The 21,045-nt window shown below is 35.9% G+C and overlaps 1 protein-coding gene across 2 annotated transcripts in view; it reads right to left on the bottom strand.

Annotated features, from left to right (window-relative positions):
• LOC121974888 overlaps positions 1 to 16,435 on the bottom strand; it is a 32,583-nt gene extending 16,148 nt beyond the window's left edge. The window contains exons 1-2 of one of the 2 annotated variants that reach the window (XM_042526163.1): positions 16,128 to 16,435; positions 10,663 to 10,821 (exon numbers count right to left, since the gene is read on the bottom strand). The gene's annotated coding sequence lies outside the window, so the exon portion shown is untranslated. Of the gene's footprint in view, positions 1 to 10,662; positions 10,822 to 16,127 lie in introns of those variants that run through there. The other variant, XM_042526164.1, reaches the window with a different exon arrangement.
• Between the last annotated feature and the right edge of the window lie 4,610 nt (positions 16,436 to 21,045).

Below are 21,045 nucleotides of genomic sequence, written 5' to 3'. Positions count from 1 at the left end.
CAGATACTCCAATTGAAATGAATACAAAGTTGGGAGATATAAAAAATGGCACTCCAGTAGACTCAAAGACTTGTTGGGAGACTAATGCACTTGTCTCATACTCGCCCAGACATTACTTTCGTACTGAGCATGGTCAGTCAATTCATGCATTCTCCATGTGAAAAACATTTAGATGCAGTGTACCGAATCCTAAAGTATTTAAAAGGAACACCTGAAAAGGGACTTTTCTTCAGAAATGATGAGAAAAGAGACATTAAAGTATATACAATGCAACTAGGCAGGCTCTGTTACTTATCGAAGGTCAACTTCATGATATTACATATTTGTGTGGGGAACGTGGTAGCTTAGAGAAGTAAGAAGCAAAGTGTTGTAGTCAAAAGCAGTGCAAAAATTGAGCTTAGAGTAATGGCTCACGAAGTATGTGAGATTCTTTGACTAAAGAGAGTTTTGGATGAATTAAAGAGACCAATAAACCTTGTCATGAAACTATAATGTGATAATAAAGCAGCAATCAGTATTGTTCATAATCCAGTTCTACATGATAGAACAAAACATATGGAAACTGATAAACACTTTATAAATGAGAAGTTGGAAGACGGGACAATTTGCACTCCATTTGTTCCAACCATGCTATAAGTTCCAAATGTTTTGACCAAAAGTCTTTCAAGACAACTCTTTGAAACACAAGTTAGCAAGTTGTACATGATGAACATTTTTGCACCAACTTAGGGGGAATTTCAATAAATTAGGCATGATTTGATTAAATTAAATATGTCATGATTTTATTTGATCGAAATAAATTTAGGAAGGCAATTATTGGTAATTATTAGGATTAGAATATTTCTTTATTATATTTCCTTATTTTAGAATATTACCTTGTACTCTTTCTTCTATTTAACTATATATTGAGATTTTAATTATGTATGAATAAAAGTAGATTGTAGTCTTCCTCCTTCATTCTCTTTTGGTGCATTATTTACATACTCTGTGATTTTCCCCACAACCTCACAAAAATCTATAGTGATATCTCCATTACTCTTCTCAACAACTACAATTTCCTTTTTTTTGTTGTTTCTTTTTACTATGGAGTGAAAAAATGTGGTATTTTTGTCAAATCTCTTAAAATATTTATGTTTTGCATGCTACTGGTAAAAAAAGGGACTCAATCTCAGCTAGCTTCCTAGCTACCTTCTGTCGCACGTTATACTCTCCTATTGTCCTTCTAACCCGAGCAACTCTATCAATTATGTGTTAGAAATGTTTGTTTATTGAGTTGTTTCAAGTCCTCCTTCAACTAATTTAATTTGGCCTTGAGTCTGTATCGTATTGTGTCATTTGGTATTTGCTCACCCACTTGCTTCCAGCCTCCGACCACCAACCGAGTGAAATCCTCATGCGTAGTCCACATGTTGTAGAACTTGAAAGGCTTCCTCCTTTAAATAATGTCCAACACAAATAATGTGATCCAAGAGGTGTCCTAGTGGTCGGAAAGCATCCATACTTTTTCTTTCCTATTCTAGCTAGAGTTTGTTATCTAAGGCACAGCCCAATTTACAACATATATGCCCATTAGTCCGGGTATACTTGCATCTAAGGGAGTGGAGATGTTCCATTACAACCTATAGAAAATCTGATGTGTTGTAGGTCGTAACTAGCAACCCTTCTTGTTTATCCATAGGTGATAGCGGGTTAGATAAGAGAAAACGCCACCACAACTATTGTAAGAGATATGAAAGGTATCCTTGCTACTTGCAAAGATACTACAATCAAAATGCAAGATGAACCTAGATAGGGTAATTTAAGCAGCCTAGATAATCTAATCAAGTTTGTTGATAAAAGGAAAGGATGTTGCACAAACATGTTAAAGGATGTTGTACAAACATGTTTAGACATCAATCAAACACTAAGATAATTTTAAATTAATAAAAAAGGATCAAAGTGAAGATTCTCTTTAGATGAACCATTAAACAACGATAAAGATGAAATTAAAAAAAAAATAACATAGTCAAATTCCCAATGTAACACATACTAGATGAAACATGAAAAAAGTACACAAATATTTTTGTATACATTTGCAAAATAAGGATACAAGATATAAGATTATTATTGATAGAAGTTTATGAATGTAGTTTCCAAAAGGCAATCAATTATATACAATTAAAAAATATTATAGTTGTGCGGGTAGATCAAACATCATTAGCAATCATAAAAATGTTTGGTTCAAGGTTTAAAGTTTCATGTCGTGCTAGTCGACACAGGTGAAATTTGCATTTTGTTTACCGATAGGCACAACACCAGATTCAACATAGAGCCAACAAAAATCAAAGATAAGAGAATGAAGAGAAGAAAGTAGAAAGTATACCGGTCACGGATGATAAGGCGAGCCAATTAGGATTGGGCAACAGGTGATTCTTCTCACCAAAACTTGTGTAACAAAGAAGGCCTTCCACAAGCTCGTGGCGGCCTCACAATAGCCATTCCTACTAATTCTTTTCCTCTTTTCCCTTTCTTTTTTTACTTCTTTTCTTGCTGATTAGTTACTTTCCTCTTTCATTCATTGATTTTTTTTTACCTTCTAATATTTCTCTTTGTTCCCCTAATTCACAAAATCTTTTCTTTTCCTTTTTCAACTAAGAATTTTTTCAAGAGATATGAAAAAAAATTAAATATAATATAATTCCTAATTTTATAAAATATACTACAATTTTGATTAAATATTGAACCAAATTATTCTTAATTTTATAATATAATATGAAATAATTCTTAATCTTATAATATGTTTTACATTTAAAAAAGTACCAAAGCCATATTAGCACCACACTATACAGTGCATCTTTCCGGTTATAAACCGAAACTTAAATCCAGTACCAACTCAAAATTTTAAACCTTTTGGTTTTTATCAGATGAACTAGTAAACTTATACAATAGTGTGATGTTCTCCCTATGAACACTGCCCATGTCATCTCAGATAGATAGGAACCATATGATCTCACACCAAGAAAGTGAAAATATATACACCGTAAAATACAATAGGAAGAACATTAGACACCGTGCTCTCTAAACTAGAGTTGTAAATAAGAATGAAAATTTATAAATCTTCTTTCTTATTAAACATAAATAGGAAACAAAAGGTTCGAGAGTAAAGTTAATCCTATCCTATATGAAAAAAAGCAAAAGCCCCACCGTCATCAAATCAACTATCTCATGAAAATGAGTCCCAAGGAGGTGATTTTTAAAAAGTAACCTCAAGACTCATTCTACATTTCAAGAGAAAAATAGAGAGATAGTGATGAAGAAAATCATAGCACTACAAGACATAATTCCTACCTCAATTTCTCTCTAGAGATTAAAGCGCTTTTCATTATGCCCTAATCTTACCCCCATAGAGCATCTTAATGGCCTACCTACTTTAAGAACATTCAAAATGACATTAATCATATGACCACTAAAATTCTATCACATGTAACTTATGTCCTGTGGCAGACGATCTTGAAGTGAGCCTTCAAAAGAGCTCTTGACAATTCACCACCTCTAGAGAACATCCAACATTAAATTCACAATTGCCACACTACCCTAAGAGGACAAAAAAAATTGAATAAAAGAAAGAAAAAAAATTAGGAAAGCAAGTTTCTAATTTGTGATAATTCTATCACAATATTTACAAACATGTCTATTTTATAGGCACTTTTGGAGTTCAAAGCTCAAAGACTTATTTATTTATTTCATTTTTATACTTCTATCTTTTAGACAAAGATATCTATCGTGTGCATAAGACACATCTACGGTACTAAAAAGAACATGTTAATGATAACTATAAAATTGTTATTGATATGTCTAGTAGATGAAAAGAACATCATATTGATTATGCATTATTAGCCCAAGAAATCCTATAATCCTTCACCAAACGCATTTGCACCCCATTCATTCCTCTCCAAATACATTTATATTCACAACACCATCTCTTAATGGTGTGAAAAATGGTTTCAATGTTTATTTATTTGACTTGTCATTGTTTGACAGCCTTTTTAAATGCCATTACAACTTTTAAAATAGAAGATTTATCCTATTGAGAGATATTCAAAAGTCTATCTTTTCTGAAATTGAAAAGAGTGACCAATCTTAAAATCAATAGCAACATTTTCTTATCTGGTTTATATTTGTGTGTTTATTTATCATGTAACTACGACATTTTGATGTTTGGAATGTTATAAATGTGTAATTTGTATACAAGACTTGTGTATCCTTAACATTATCTTATGTAAAAAGGATTTTCTATTTTAAAAAATGTTTTTAATGTAAAACCTTTCTATGATGGATAAAAATGTGAAACTTTATTATGACAAGTTTACACTGTTGATGGCAATTCAATTCCTTACACAACACACAATAGTTAGTGTCAGATTGGTTATTCATGATTGGTGTTTTCCATCACAAGAATTGTCATATATGATTGTTTAATTACAATAGATTTGGAACAGTGTAAATTGTCACAAACTTACACAAAGTTTTTCCATTGTAATATTTTCTACAATGGCATTTTCTGCAATGACTTGCAGTAGTTTTTTGTCACATTGGGCTTCCCTTGGTCTGCCACATGCAACCTTCATTGATCATTCATGGACCACGAGCCAATAAATTACCAACCTGCCAAGTCATTGCTCAGAGATACTCCAATACCATCTCAATGCTCCTCGTCCTATAGTCCCTCGAATGTCCCATCTCATCCTTCTCTGATCTCCCCAGACATCCGAACCATTAAGCATGCCACCTTGGCGACGCGACAACTTAGCCACACCAAGCCATGAACTTTTTAAGCTCTATGTGTGTTCCTACAAGTCTCGACATATTCAAACACACATAAAATACACCAGAAAAATCTAACTTAAACCTTTTCCCTAGACAACAAAATTCAAGATCACACTAGACCACTTAGGGCACGATTACACCAACCAATAATATTCCCTTTTCTGATGTTTAGCAATTCGTTTATGTTAAGAAAACCAAAACAATAATAAAACGCCCATGCACATGCACAAAATGCAATATCATGCACCGGGACCTACATATAGGCTCCCACTGACCTAAACTTTCCTAAATTCATTATAGAGGAGAACAAGGTTCCTATTGATAGGATCAAATGACCAAGCTAGAGGGAGAACAGATGAATAACAATCAATCTTATCAATCGTTAACCTACAAGCATGATTCTAATATGCTCTTGCTCTCGATAGCAAGGTTACAAACAAACCACTAGTAGTGGAAATGAAAACAAAAAACCAATCGAACCAATAGCCAACATGTTTGTTTGACATGGCTCAGCAACACCAGGTCCCTACTCCACAGCTATGATTTATAGGTGGATCACTTCTAAAAAACACCACTAACTTTCTCCTTCTCGATCAACTACTAGAGGTGGAGAACATCTTAAAAGCTCAAGCTCGAGATTACAAAGGAATTCTAAAAAGGAAAAGCACATAAATATAAGGCTTTTAATAGAGTTTAACTAATTCTATTTCGTCAACCTTAGAAGTCTCCACGACCCCTCCTATACCCTTCGAATCCTTGTTATAAGTCTGCCTATTGCCTAACAATTGACTCTCCATCATCATCAAGTCCACATGATTTAATAGTTATCATGCAACAACGATTTCTTTATGCTTTCCATGTCGGCAAACAATTGTCTGGTTACTTACTATAAGTTCATTATCTAGTCAAGTAAGCCGCGAAGAATCATTCTATTCATTGGCTCATCGAACCTACCCCAATTGACTATTCCTCTAGTTGATTGAAATCAACAGTAGTCAATTGCTCCAAATCATAAACACTAGTTTACCACAACTTCGGGATTTTAGTTTACGAGTCGACTGCCTCTTTCATTAATTGACTTCAACACCAACTGATTGGATTCCATACTAATTGACTAGTCAACCTTTATCCATTTATAGTACTAGTTCCCAATCGCTAGTCAATTGTGGTCCATTAACAATCGACTATAGACACGGACTACGATTGGTTCTATAGTCAAGCTCATCTATATTGAGTGACATCCTCATCCCGTGGCTACAGGTCACAAAACAATCAACTTACAAGAGTCTTACTTTTACAGCTTGACTTCGCTCTCAGTCATCTACCGTAGGTTATATGTCCCTTGGATTCACCTGAGCCCTCAACTCCTCCACTTACAATCCTTCAAGTCTCATGCCTATATATTGTTTGCCTCCAATGGTTGTTATCCTCATTGCCTTAATGCTCCTCGTCCTATGGTCCCTTGGTCTGCCACATGCAATCTTCTCAGATCTCTTACAAACCTCAAGTCATCGAGCTACCACCTAAACGTGCTAGGTCATTGCTCCAAAATTGCTTAGCACCACCTTAGTGCTCCTTGTCCTACGATTCCTCAGATGTGTCAAATCATTCCTTTTTGATCTCTCTGAACCTCCAAGCCACTAAGCATGTTATCTTAGTCACGCTAAGTTAACAACCAAACAAGCTCTCTAAGTTTCATATGTGTTCCTACAAGTCTCTGTACACTCAAACACACATACTAAATACAATGCAAGACCTAACTTAAATCCTTTGCCCATACATCACTTGAGGCACAATTGCACCAACACCCATAAATTTTTTCGCTTTTCTCCCTTTAATTTTAAATTAGGGTCCTCTTAATCAAAACATAAACATTGAAGTAGTTGATAGAGATGTTTTCCATATAACACAAGTATGATGGTTGAAATGAAGGAGTGCGTCAAATGTTTATTGTGGTCATAAAGTACCTCTAAATGCTAAAAGAAAGTTCAACAATTTAAACTTGTTATGTTATATGATGTTGAATATTGGGTTATAAAGTGAGCACACAAGCAAAAGATGAGTTGCAAAATAAGGATGTTAAGATGAACGTGGATGTGCGAATATAGGAGGATGGATAGATAAGAAACAAGAACATTCAAGGGAAAATTGGGGTTGCACCTATGAGGAAAAACTCCGAAAAACCCATTTAAGATAGTATAGACAAGTACTTAGGTATCAAATAAATGTCTCAGTTAAGCGATGTAAGACTATAATGAATACACTCATCGATAGAGAAAGAAAGACTAAAAAAAGACTTGGTTAATAATGATAAAATAGAATGAAATTCGTTTAAATATAAATAAGGATATAGACAAGATCAAGCCTAATATCGTAGGAAGATCCTTATAACCTATCTCACTTAGTAGGATAAAAACTTTGATTGTTGGTAATCCAAGAACCTTGAGAGGAGAATAAGATTTTCACTAAAACTTTTTCTTTTCTCCCCCTTTGCCACACCAAAAAAAGGATAAAAGTCAAAAGGATGCCCTTTTTTTTGGAATTATCAAGATGACACCCTATTTTGATTTTTTATCAAAAGGATGCCTACCCCCATGTATAATTACCCAACTACCCTATACTACACAATGGCGGTTTATTTCCATTATTATCTCTTTCCTATTTTTTCCCGCCTAAATCGATGCGTTGTAGCAGGTACAAACCTATAGCCACTACAAGTTATAGCAAATACAATTTCATAGCCATTACAACATTTTAAAAAAAAATTAAGACAAAAATTGTTCGAAGTCTCCGAAAAAGATTTAAATGATATTTTTTTTAGCCAGAAACCAAGCCGTTAAACCCTAAACTTTAAGAGGTCATAACTTTTGACTCGGGTTGAACTATGGGATACACAATATATCAAATCGAACCTCGTTTAGAAATCTACAATTAATTATGGGGTGGAACCCATAAGGGCCTAATTCAAGGCTCAAAACATCATTTAAATCCTTTTTAGAGACTCTAAACAATTTTAGTTTAAAAAAAAATCATGTTGTAATAGCTGCAAAATCATAGCTCGTATGAGAGTAAGGTGCTCTTTTGATAAAAAATCAACATAGGGCGCCCCTTTGATGATTCGGTAAAAAAGGGGCTTGACTTTTGAACCAAATATCTCCTAACAATTGTTCTTATGCATCAACCATGGCCCTTAAGGGAGAGCCTTGGCGCAACAGTAAAGTTATTGCTTTGTGACCAAAAGGTGTTCGAATCCTTGAAACAACCTCTTGTAAAAAGCAAGGTAAGACTGCATATAATCGATCCTTCCCCGGGTCGGACCCTGCATAGCAGGAGCTCCGTGCACTAGGATGCTTTTTTTTCAAATCGAGCATGGCCCTTAACTTATATACAAATTCTCCAAATGGATTCCATATATGAATGCCAAGTTCTCATGGTCAATCACAAAACTGAAACCCCATATTCAACATTTTTAGCATTCTGCTAATCAATTGAAACCCATGATATTCAACTGCCAATATTAACAATCCATTTGGTTTCTAAATTCACAAATAATTTTACAATCTCTAGTTATTTCTAAATTTTGTGGAAATATTTGTCTAACCCATGGCTACATGGGAAAGATGGATTTTACTAAAAATATTTACCAACCCCATGTTTGACACAAAATTCAAAACTAACTAAATAGTTTAAGTGAACCTTGACTTAAAGTCCTACTTTTAGCTTTCTGTTTATTGTATTTGCCCAATCCAAAATGAAATGCACCCATTGCACTAGTTAATTTAACATCTCATATAATTGAATATCCATTTCATACCTCATGAACATTTCTCATATATTCGTTACATGAAACTCCATACCAATGTTCCAACCTCCAAGGATTGAGATTTTTATTCATCCCAATCTTCAAGGTAAGATTTTCATTCATCTCCAAATCATTGACATATCATATGGACCCTTTCTAGAATCCCTATCTTTGGATCGCAAGACCATGAGTTCCAACTTGGCTCATGAAGCTCTTCCTAGAGCTTCCATCCTTAGCCACCTTCCATGGCCAAAATTCCACCATGTCATAGTTTATCCTAGAAGACTTCTTGGTACCATAATTGAATGCCACCTTGGTATATTATGGTACCTCAATTTTATATGATGAAAATTGGTATCCCAAACCCAATCTATCATGTATGAGCTTTTAGCTTCCCAACATTGCATTTAAGTTTTTAGATCCAATGATAAATCTTTTTCAAGATCTTCTCTAGGTCCACAAGCTTTACCATCAAAGCTTGGTCTCTAATTCTAGTTTGCAAATTCTAGATTTATCTTGTCTTTCATAGACATTCCTAGACCTATTCCTAGGAATGTGTTTATCCTTCCTTTTTTGCTTGCCTATGTTCCATTTTAATTGCGTCTTCCTAAGAAAAGTAGTCCTATCATGAAATTATGTCCTAAAATTATCATGAATTATAATCCTAGATTTATCATGATATTTAAAACCATAGTTCAAGGTTTAAAATTTCGACCCGTGCCGAGGTTTCGGTCCCAGACTGGAACGATACGGTTTCGGTATCGTATCGTGCCGCGCCGATACAGTTTCGGCATTTTTTATTTATATATATAGTAATTATTAGATAAATATATTTATTGTGTATAATTTAAAAATAAGTTATATATTGATTTTATATAAGTTCTTCATTATTAAACAACTTAATATTGTTATAAAAAATAATTAAATATAGTTTTTTTTTTAAAAAAACAATTGATGCATAAATAACTCTAATTAAAAGTGGTACATCATAATATAATATGTTAAATGGAAGCAATGATTCTTGTAATATTTTACTTAGATAATCTTTATAGTTCTTCAATGTTCGGATTAAATAATCATAATTATATAAATTAATATAAAATTCTATTTTATATATAATAATCATATAAATTAACTATTTGTTTATTTAATTAATTAATAGTTTAAATAATATATATTTAAAATAGTAAAAAAAATTAGAATATCAATTAAATATCAAAACAGTAAAAAATATAAAATAATTAAAAAATATATAAGAATAAAAATTTGATTTATTAGAATTTTTATAAAAATTTTAAAATTTATTTTAGAATTTTAAAGTTTTTTTTAGAATTTTTAAAATAGTAAAAATAATTTTAGAATATTATTTAATGAAATTTATTATTTTTAAAAAAAATTTAAATATATTTTTTTATATTTTATTAGGATAATTTAATTAGGATTTGTGTAAGCCTCTTTAACATATCACAATTAAGTGGGAATGGGAATTGTTTTATTTATTTAAGTTGCAAAATTAAATTTTGCACAGTAACCAGTGGCTTCGTCGAAGCCACAACTCACCTGCGACGCCGCGACTCAACCACGACGCCGCGACCCATCTGGCGCCTCCGACGGCGTCGGAGGCGTCCGGCGACACCTCCGGCGGCACCGGAGGCGTCCGGCGATGCTTCCGGCGGCGCTGGAAGCGTCCCATGACACTTTTGGCGCCGCCAAAAACGTCGTGTCCCGACGCCTCCGTAGCCCTCGACCTTTTTGGCGCCCCGCGACGCTTCCGGAGGCACGGGAAGAGTTTGGCGACGCTGTCCATGCTGCCGCGCGACGACGAGCGACGCATGACGCCGACGAAATCTTCCCTAGGTTGGTGCCGGTTTCGGTGCGCGGGCGGAACGATAAGTTTCGCCCGTTCCACCAGGCACGGAATGAAATTTTGAAGCTTGCCATAGTTATGTATGGGTTAATGGATAAAATTATTACTCCTATACATGGAAGAATTCAAATTTGAGTTGAAATTCAAATTATAAATTTGAGTTGAAATTCAAATTAGGAGAGTTTACCTTCTTTTTACCTTTGGAGTTCCCCCTCAACATAAGCATCCATTTGCCCATTTCCTCATTTGCTTCTTCTTGACCTCCCCTTCTTTGGGCTCTTAGTATAATAATGACCTCTCTCCACACGTGAAACAAATGATGTGGTTCTTCATGGCATCCAAGTTCCTACAACATTGGTTAGATAAAATATTATTCATTTTAACAAGTTTAGAAAGATTTACCTCTTTACATTTCTTGCCTTCTCCATGGCAATTAGGCATCTATTTTTACCGTGTCCTTTTTTATTGCACTTAAAGCATATAATGTGCTCTTTGACTTCGGTGGAGGTACTCAAAACTTGAGTTTTTAATGCTTCTTCCTCACTTCATAAAGCTTTTAATGCTTCGGTGGAGGTACACAACTTAGAGATGAAGAAGGAAAGAAAGTTCGAACAAAAGATTAGATGAAGCACCAATTTGAGCTATATAAAGGGAACACGAAAATTTAGAATCCTCTAATATTGGTGGTGCCTAAAAGAATCTTGGATGAGATAGATGAAGAATGTAAGGATACACACAACACTTTGGAGTCCAATTGTGTGTGTTCATGAGGATTCTTAGAAAAGGAAAAAAAAAGTCAAAGATGAGGAAAGTGAAGAAAAAATTGAAACTCCATAATTGGAAGAAGTGGAAGAGATTAGAAGTCCAAGAGTTAAGGAAGTCAATGAGGACTCTAGACCTTGTTCGTTGGATGGATCGGACAGGGAACCATCCACATCTTTATGAAGTGAGGAAGAAGCATTAATGTTGTTACCCTAAGTGCAAACTCCTCAACTTCCCCTCATTGGCTCCAATCAGCAAGTGAAGGAACTGGTGTTACCCTAAGAGCCTCGAACCCCACATAGCCTCTTCTCTGGTTGTTTCAAGTAGGAGTCGAGAGTGCAATGTACAAAAGGCAGTGCAAACTCCTCATTAATGTTGGTTGAAACCAAGGGTCGGTGCAAGTGGTGAGGGAACGTTAGCCTGAAATGATTAGATATCTTTTAATGGAGGCCAGCATCTTCCACCACACAACCTCATACAATTAGGAGGGGCCTGCAAATGGGTAAGAAGAAGAAGGCCATGAACAAGGAGTTTTTAACAACCCAAGCAGTAATAGCCACCACATGCTCTATTAAGGCCTTCCCAACCTTGCAAGAGGCTACACACAATGTTGATCTTACGTTAGGAGGAAGGGAGAACTCCAGTGTGGCATTGGCCTTCGTGGAAGAAGGCTCTTACACAAAAGTTCCCAACTCTAAGGGTGAAGAGGATGGGTATGGAGAAGACAGTAACAACTATAAGTAGAAGAAGATTTCCATAAAAATGTTCAGTGGGAAGAATGTACTGCCTGGAAAGAGTCCCTAGCTGAATCTCTTCGATAACAGGGATTCGGAGGAAGGCTTTGGGCTGAAGGTGATTCAAAGAGAGGATGAAGTGCTCTTTGATAAAGTAGAAGAAGATGTGGGGGCTGCTGTCTTATTGTCTATTTTTCAAATTATCAGGTTGAGATGAGGTCAAGATGCAATATTACAACTATGTAAATTTTAGAAGGTCAAATACAGCCAAAGAGACTGAAATGATATCGGATTGTTTCCTTTCTTTGATATTAAGTGATATGTCTCCCAAGGGTTGTTTCTACACTTGAACTAACAGTTCTATTTGGAGAAGTTAGATTGGGTAATGGTTAACACCTTATGGATGCAAAAGAGGACTTATGGGCAAGCAAACTTCCTATCTACTTGCAAGTTGTCTTTCATCTCACTCCCTAGTGTGGTGACCTTGTTTTGATTGGAGGAGAAGGGAAGAGTGGCATTTTGTTTTTTCAATATGCGGATGGATCATCTAGAGTTCATGCTACTGGTTTAAGCTAAATGGAATTGGTTTCGGAGAGGAACTCAGAGATATTCCCTATGTATGCAGCTAAAAACACTGGACAACCGCTGAAACAACTGAATGAGAAGCATTACAGGCATAACTCAACTCAGGTAAAGAAAGCCAAGTGACAGCTAGAGACTTTCCAATTATAGTACCATGCTGAAACCAGAAATCTGCAACTTCAGGAATGAGCAGCAATTTTGCGACGAAAGACGATAATGCTTTGTGATGATGAACGCATGTTTTATCAGCAGAAAGCCAAGTGCGAACACGTAAAGCACAACAACAAGTGCACAAAATTCTTCCATGATATGGTCAAACAGAATGCCAAGAGGAACTACATAGCTGTGGCTTATAAGGCAGATGGCTTAAGGACATAATCACAACAGGAGTTGGCTGCTGAGTTTGTGGATTTTTACACATTTTTGCTAGGTTTGGCAAGTCCAAGTATGGGGTTTGAGCAATGGATGATGGCAACAGGTACTCTTATTACTTGACAAGGAGAAGCTTTGACCAAACCTTCCACGGAGGACAAAGTTAAATCAACCTTGTCCGCAATTAGGGATGACAAATCAATAGGACCAGATGGTTTTTTCCTCATGCTTCTACAAGAAAGCTTGGGAGATAGTTGGTCAATACTTCATGGTAGTAGTTCTAGAATTTCTTCTCATCAAGCTCTTTATTGAAGAAAATCAACCACATTGAAATTGTGTTGATTCCCAAGGCGAATCATGCTCCAAGAGTGGAAGACTACCAGCCCATTGATGTTGTAATGTGACATACAAAGTAATTACTAAGATGCATGGTTATGAACTCAGCCATAGATCTAGCACAAGCAACCTTCATTAAAGGAAGGAGCATGGTTGAGAACATACACTTAACTCAGAAGCTATTGAGGTAATATAGCAGAAAGTGTATCTCACCACATTGCATGATAAAGGTTGACCTAAGAAAAGCATATGACTTGATTAGCTAGGAGTTCTTAGAGATGGTCATGACTGTTATGGGATTCCCTGGCCAGTTTACTAAATGTCCTAATCAGTGAAGGTCAATAATACATTATATAAACACTTTCAGGGAAGAAGGGGGCTCCACCAGGGGATCCTTTGTCATTGAACCTCTTTCTTCTTTACATAGAATACCTATCCAGTTGTTATAATGGAGGACAGCAAACCTGGATTTCAACTATCACCTAAAGTGTGCCAACTTGAAGATATCACACTTGGCTTTCGCAGATGATCTAATCCTCATGGCTAGAAGGGACAACACTTCAGTTGACATCCTTTTACAAGGCCTAGAGGAATTCAGATCAGTATTAGGATTGTAGGTAAATTCCATGAAGCCAATCATATACACTTCAAACATCATAAGCTCAGAGATAGAGTAAATGTAGAACCTTTACTCAGATCCCAAAGGGTACACTGAGGTTCATATATTAGGGTATGCCACTTGCAGCTACAAAACCCAAGATTGTGCATTATACACCTCTTATGGACAGGATAGCTTCTCTAATCAACCGTTGGACCAGTAAAACCTTATTCTATACTGCTAGAGCCAAGCTAATTCAATCAATGTTATAAGGAATGGAATGTCTTTAGCTATCTGCCTTCTTGATACCAACTTGCAGAATGTTTCTATGGGGGTCGAAGTGGTCTTTGGTGGTGTGGAAGAACTTGTGTTGTGCCAAAGAAGAAGGAGACTTCATTTCAGGGATACAAGGAGTACAACCATGCTATTCTCATCAAGGTACTTTGGAACATCCATGCCAAGGACGACACACTTTATGTCAAGTGGATCAACAACGTATACCTCCATTTACAATCAGTGTGAGAATGACAACCAAAGAAAAGAGATTCACCAATCTTCAAGCAACTGGCAGTGCAAGATACAAGCTCGGTAAACTCAGCCATCAACCTCAGATAAAGCAGAAGTAAGGATAATCAGCTATGCACCGCTCAAGTCTATGAGTTCTTCAAGCCAAAAAGTAGAGTGCAGCCAGCTATAGAATTGATTTGAAGCTCTTGTATACTACCGAAAGAAGCCTTCATCCTGTAATTGGGAGAAAAGGGACGTTTGCTAACTGAATTACCTTACAAGAGCTCTCAGGATCATGTGAATTCTGCAACACCAAGCTATAAACTAAGGAGTACCTATTCTTTGACTATAAGTGCAACAAGTCTATATAGGATCATATATGGTGTTGAATGAGAATCAAGAGACAAATGACCACCACAAAGTGCCATGAAATGTTTCCATAAGAAGCTTGAGGCACTGACTAGTGAAACTAGGCCAAGAAAATCGCTTTTGCATCCACAATGTAACTAATATAGCTAGCAGAAATAAACGTGTTTAAGGGAGTGGTGTGCTTGAAAGAGTGCAACATACACAAAATTAAGGTACAAGTATACAAGATTTTATTTGTACTATACCTAGAGGTTTAGGTGTTGTATGAATAATGGGTAATAGGTGAGGGAAGTGGATAAGGAAGTTTTTTTATGGTGGTCGCACACATAGCCCATGTCTTAGTAGGGACACTTTGTGTCAAGGTTTTGATGTACATATTCCCTTAATGAAATTTAGGTATATAGATCAAAAAAAAAAGTCACACTGGAACATTTGGGGCACGATTGCACCAACAATAACTTAAAGAAAAATATATAGATAATTCTTTTACCTCTTGATAAGATTGTATAAAAAACTAAGTCAATGAGATCAAATTTATCGTTGAGTAGAAAACAATAAAAATAGCAGGAAATTGTTATTGTGCAACAAATGGGATTAAGTCTAAAACTCATCATAAAGACATTTTAATGAAGAATTAGGGGGTCAGAATTTTCATTTTTATGAATTCTAGTCTCCAAGTGCTGCTAACAGTTTCCTTATTCACCGTTTCAAAACCATCTTTCCAATAGAAAGGATTGATAATATGAGAATAACTATCATACATCTCCTGCAACAAAACAGAACATTGAAGCTGGGAGACAATAAGACCTTTTTTTTTCTTTGAGGAAAAATGAGATGATATGAACATCAAGATATTAGTTACTTACAAACCATAACTAGTGAAAAAAAATAGAAGATTGCAGATAAATATAATGTACGCAGGTTGCAGATATATATAATGTATGTAACGTAGACTTGACTGTTCGATCACTTCGCTTCTATATATATATTTTTTAATAGAAGCCGGAAGATTCGGATATGCTATCGAAGGCACTAAATATTGAAATAGTTAGAATACTGGAGAATACAGTGATACTGAAAATGCGGAACCATTGTAAAGAAAGACAAACCACGAGAAAGGAACCAAAACACTCTACGGAAGCACCAATAAGGATTAATCTAATTCTCATTGGAAAAACTTTCCTCCTTTTGCGACCATTCATCATTAGTCAAATTACAGATCTCCGATTGAAGGAACTCCGAAGAATGATTCACCACATCGGCTACAGCATAAAATTTTGTAGCGCCAATAGCATCCAAAGGTAGCAAATCCAAAAACCCATACCTCGGAGGGAGAAACTGACGAAATAGATTGAAGCAATAAACCCAAAGACGAAAGGTAAGAGCACTCGCCTGTTCCGCCGGGGATTCGGCTTCGGTTACGACTTCCGGCGATGAGCGAAGTGGGAAGCGTGAGAGGAAGCAGAGCGATAAAGAGGAAAAGTAGGAGCACTCGCCTGGACCGCCGGAGATTCGGCTTCGGTGCCGGCTGCCGGCTTCCGGCGATGAGCGAACCGGGAAGCGTGAGAGGAACCAGAGCGATAAAGAGGAATAAAACAAGAAATGAATAGGAGATATTTATAAGCGAGCGGAAACGAGGATTAAAAGAAAATTAATATAAAGGGGAATCAATTGGCTATTTGATTAACGAAGGTGAGAAGTGAGAGGCGACCGAGCGAAAAAATGAAAGGGGAGCAGGCGATGAGGCGGTAGGGCGTGGGGCGCCGCCTCGACACGTCACGACGGGGCATGAGATACCACGTCGGCAGCGGCTCGCAACCGTCCGTGGTGCGCTGCGGGTGGGCCCGCATCCCCACTTTTCTCTCTACTTTATTAAGGATTTCACTCGTTTTGCTGTAGGAGCCACGAAGCCATCCATTTATATTTCCGGCAAAATTTCTAAAGTGTCCCTTTAAAAATCTAAAATAATATTATAAAATAATTACTTCATAGATTTTCAAAAAATAATAATAAAAAATTTTGTTTTTGAAATTTGATCCATGGTGGTTTTACTATAGTTAAAGCGGTTAAGTGAATATAAAATAATCAAATTTCAGATAGAGCTTGTTAGGTTTTTTTATAGAGTTATCCTTGTTCGTTCAATCAACCTTTTATTAAGGTTGACTGAACTCTGTTAGTTAAGTAAGAATTGATTTTAAATTGAATTTTAATATTTAATTAATATATTTGTTGATTGAGTGAAAAGTCAGATACATCAAAATTAATTGAATATTTAATATTGAAAAAAATCTAAGTAAATCATAATTAATTAGACATTTCATATTTAAGAATTCAATAGGAAGCTAGTAAGGTAAAAGTTTAAGTAGATCATAATTAACCGGATACTTAACGATTGAAAATTCAATAGAGAGTTAAAATAAGAGGTGAAGTGTAAGTGAAACATGAAAGATCAAACACTTGGCATAAGACGTAAAGTTCAAATAGGTCAAAATTAATCGAACACTTGACAATGAAAAAAATCTAAATAGGTTCAAGTTGATCGGATGATAGAAAATGATAAAATCCTGACAGCTTAAAGTTGATTCAATGTTAGATAAAGAAAGTCTTAATAAGTTAAAATCAATCAAATATTAGCAAGATGAGAATTCGGCTTTTTTAAAGACTAAAATAAAGGTATCAATCAATTATTAGGTAGTAATAATTAATTGATGAACTACTAAATCATGAGTTTGAGATTTGACGGGATTTTAGTGGGTTTGTTATATATTAGATGACTATTAAGTATGAGCAATTGATCACTATTTAAGCAAACACAAAATTTTTAGATTGATTCGGGAACTTGACTAATTGTTATTAGTCGATACTATTACAACAAATATAATATTTTGAACTCAATAACAACACTTGACTAATGTGGCAAGAGTCAACTAATGGTGAATAAAAATTAACTGTTGTGATAATGAAGAGTTAGAAAAAGTTGTTCCGTAGGTACAACATTCAATTCAAGTAGAGCAATTGACATAGACAAAAAGCGACCAAGACTTGAAGCCTATAAGAGAGGATTTTGGGAGGATTTTGTATACTAATTCTTAGAGATTTTAGAGGATAGTGTTACTATATTTTCAGGCCTCATGAGACAATCCAAAAGCGATAAACAACGATCAAGGTCAAGCTTCTCTGTGTAAACATGTTTATTTCTATTCCTCTTGATACCATTTTTATATTTGTATTTGTCTTGTATTGTTTGTAAGAACAAGTGTAGTAAGAGATTTTTTTCACTTCCAAAAGATTTTCGAGAATGAGCAAGGCTTAGTGATGGTAACATTAAGACTAAGACTGTGGAATAGGAATCGAGGATTTCAAATCATGTAAAATCAAGTTATATGTGTGCTTATACTTACGTTTATTATTGTTTTTTTATGTTTGCTTATGTTATTTTCCATCTCTACATATTGATCATACAATCAACAAGTAACGAATCATGATTTATTATTCACTCCCTTTTAGTGACCCCCAACAATTCTATACTCACACTTTAATTGTTTGACCTTTAGAAGACCATTTTTTAAAAATTGAACAAATTATTTATATATTTCTAAACTGCTTTTTATTTTTTATTTTATTATTGTTCGAGTTCTCAGAGATCATTTAACACTTTTAAGTAAAAATTACTTGATGAATCTAAACTAGTTGAGTTTTAAAAATAGTTTTGTTATAATCCTTGAGGCCTTAAAAGATATTTTAAGAGCTCAATTCAATTAGTTGGTTCCTAAAGTTGATGCTGTTAGTTAGAGCCCTAGAGCCAATCATTTGATGATTAGATGGACTCATTGTATCATATTCTTATATATTAATAAAGTCATTTGGATTTTGGTTATTATACTTACTTGTATTGGTGCCAAATAAACTAAGTATAATAATGTCCTTGAGTAGATGGTTCTCACCTATATCAATCGGTTAGTTGAACCGATAGTGAGATGATATAGGGAACACTACTCTTAATCATTCCTAGTCGAGTATTAACATTCAGGGACAATGTTAATGCAATAAGACTAGCATGTAGGTCAACTCGATGACTTGATCTCACATGTCATGGATATAGAGATATCAAGTTGACACATGGGTATACATTAGAGAATGTATACTGAATGACCCTCCATGAGAAAGTATCATGGATCGTTATATGAGTGTCATATACTTTCTCATGTGGCTATTAGTATGACTACTAGTCCTTAGACCTGAAGTCACCATAGATCCCTACATAAGGAGTTATGTACTTTGGTTTCGTCAAACGTCACCCGTAACTGGGTGGACTATAAAGGCGATTACTGGGTATATAACAAATTATGCAGAGGGATGTGAGTGATGTAGATGGGATCTATCTCTCCTATATGACGGGAGAGACATCGGTATTCTTGATAGAGTGAGACCACGAAGTGCATGGCCATGCCCAAATGAGTCAATATGGGATATTGAGCTCATTTGATTTAGTGAGTCTACTTGGAGTTCAAGATTTAGATTGGTCAGAGGATGACACGGTCTATGCCTCACATTGATCAATCTAGATGTCTAGGATAGAAGGACACTTGTCATATTTTGTGAGGAGTCACAATTAGTAGTCACAAGGTGATGTCGGATCTCGACATTCTTGTAACTTGGGTAGTAATGATGTGTTGTTAGATACCGCTCATTACTTATGCTCCTAAATGGGTTTAGGGCATTGCCAACGTTACAAGAACCTATAGGGTCACACACTAAGGACAATTAGATGGAGATTAGGTTCATATGATGAAACAAAAGGATTATATTCATTTGATGAATCAAATTGGATTAAGAGTAATCCTAATTGGGCTAACTTGAGTTGGACTCAAGTTGATTCATGTATTCAATGAGTCTAATTTAGATTATGACTCATTAAATCAACTTAATTTAATGAATTAGATTCATTATATTAAGTTGGCTTGAATCAAATGGTTAGATTAGATCAACCATGGAAGAGATTTGGTAAAGTTTGACTTGACTTGAGAGGAAGATTAAAAGTCAAGTTTGACTTGACTTTATGCCACCTCATTGGTGAGTTGGCATTGATGTGGACCAATGATGATGCACCACATCATCATGGTTGCCACCTCATGGGAGTTACTAGTGAGTGCCACCTCATGGAGGTTACATTCCCTCTTTGATGACAACTTAATGCATTAATGGAGGGGTTACATTTGGGAAATGTGGCCGGCCACAATTTGAATGAAAATGGATTCATTTTCATTCAAGTGATCATTATTGCATCTTCTTCCTCTCAAGCTCTCCCTCTCCCTCTCCTCCTTGCTTGGCCGAATCTTACCAAGGTGCTAGCACACCTTTGTGTGAGGTTTTCTCCACCTACGTGTCCGTGTGGATACTTCTAGAGGACCGACGCTTGACGGTCTAGAGATCCGGCAATTCCTTGGACGAGCGGGAACGCGAAATGGCACACTTCAAGGTATACTTCTTAACACATAGATCTAGGAGTAGATCTAGACATTTAAAAACTCGTACTCGTAATTTTCGTTCGGTTTTCTTTGCACGGATCTACGGCTTTGGGTGATTCGGGGTTTCCGCAACACGAAAAGCGGTTTTTGCGGCCCGAAAAACCCAACAGTGGTATCAGAGCCACGTGCAAGGCTTGTACGAGTTTAATTTTTGGTTTTATGAAAAATAAACCTTCTGTGATTTTCTGTAAAAATTTAGTTTTTTATGTTTTTATGGGTAATTTTTCCGTAGAAGCGAAGCACAAGTATCTCGGCACTTGTAGGCTTCGGCTACCGGGAAGTTTTTCCTTAAACGGCTTCGTTTTGCCCCAAATCCGTTTGGGACAGCGGGCTTGGGTGCCATTAGATCGCAAAGGAGCAACTCACGATGGTTAGATCGTGGGTAGGGGTATTGCCCCTAACCCCGCAAGGGGATTTGCTCCGCGATTGCACCCGAAATCGCTAAAAACGAACTTGCCGGGAAGATTTTTCCGAAACGGCAATGTCTCGACCCAAATCGTTTTGGGACAGCGAGTTTGGGCACTGTTGGATCACAAAGGAACCCTCGCGATGGTTAGATCGCGGGTAGGGGCGCTGCCCCTGGCCCCGCAAGGGGATCCGTTCCGCGATTGCGCCCGAAACCGCTAAACGGGACCGCCGGGAAATTTTACTCGTAAAAATTGTAAAAAATTAATTTTAAAATTATAGAAAATTATGAAAAATATATAATTTTGAATTATATATTAATTTTGTGATAGTCATGGCCCAAAAACCCAATATGATTGGATTGTGTTGTAATTCAT

Source organism: Zingiber officinale, chromosome 4B (assembly GCF_018446385.1).
Source record: "Zingiber officinale cultivar Zhangliang chromosome 4B, Zo_v1.1, whole genome shotgun sequence".
NCBI classification, from domain to species: Eukaryota; Viridiplantae; Streptophyta; class Magnoliopsida; order Zingiberales; family Zingiberaceae; genus Zingiber; species Zingiber officinale.
This window is presented reverse-complemented; position numbering and strand designations above follow the sequence as displayed.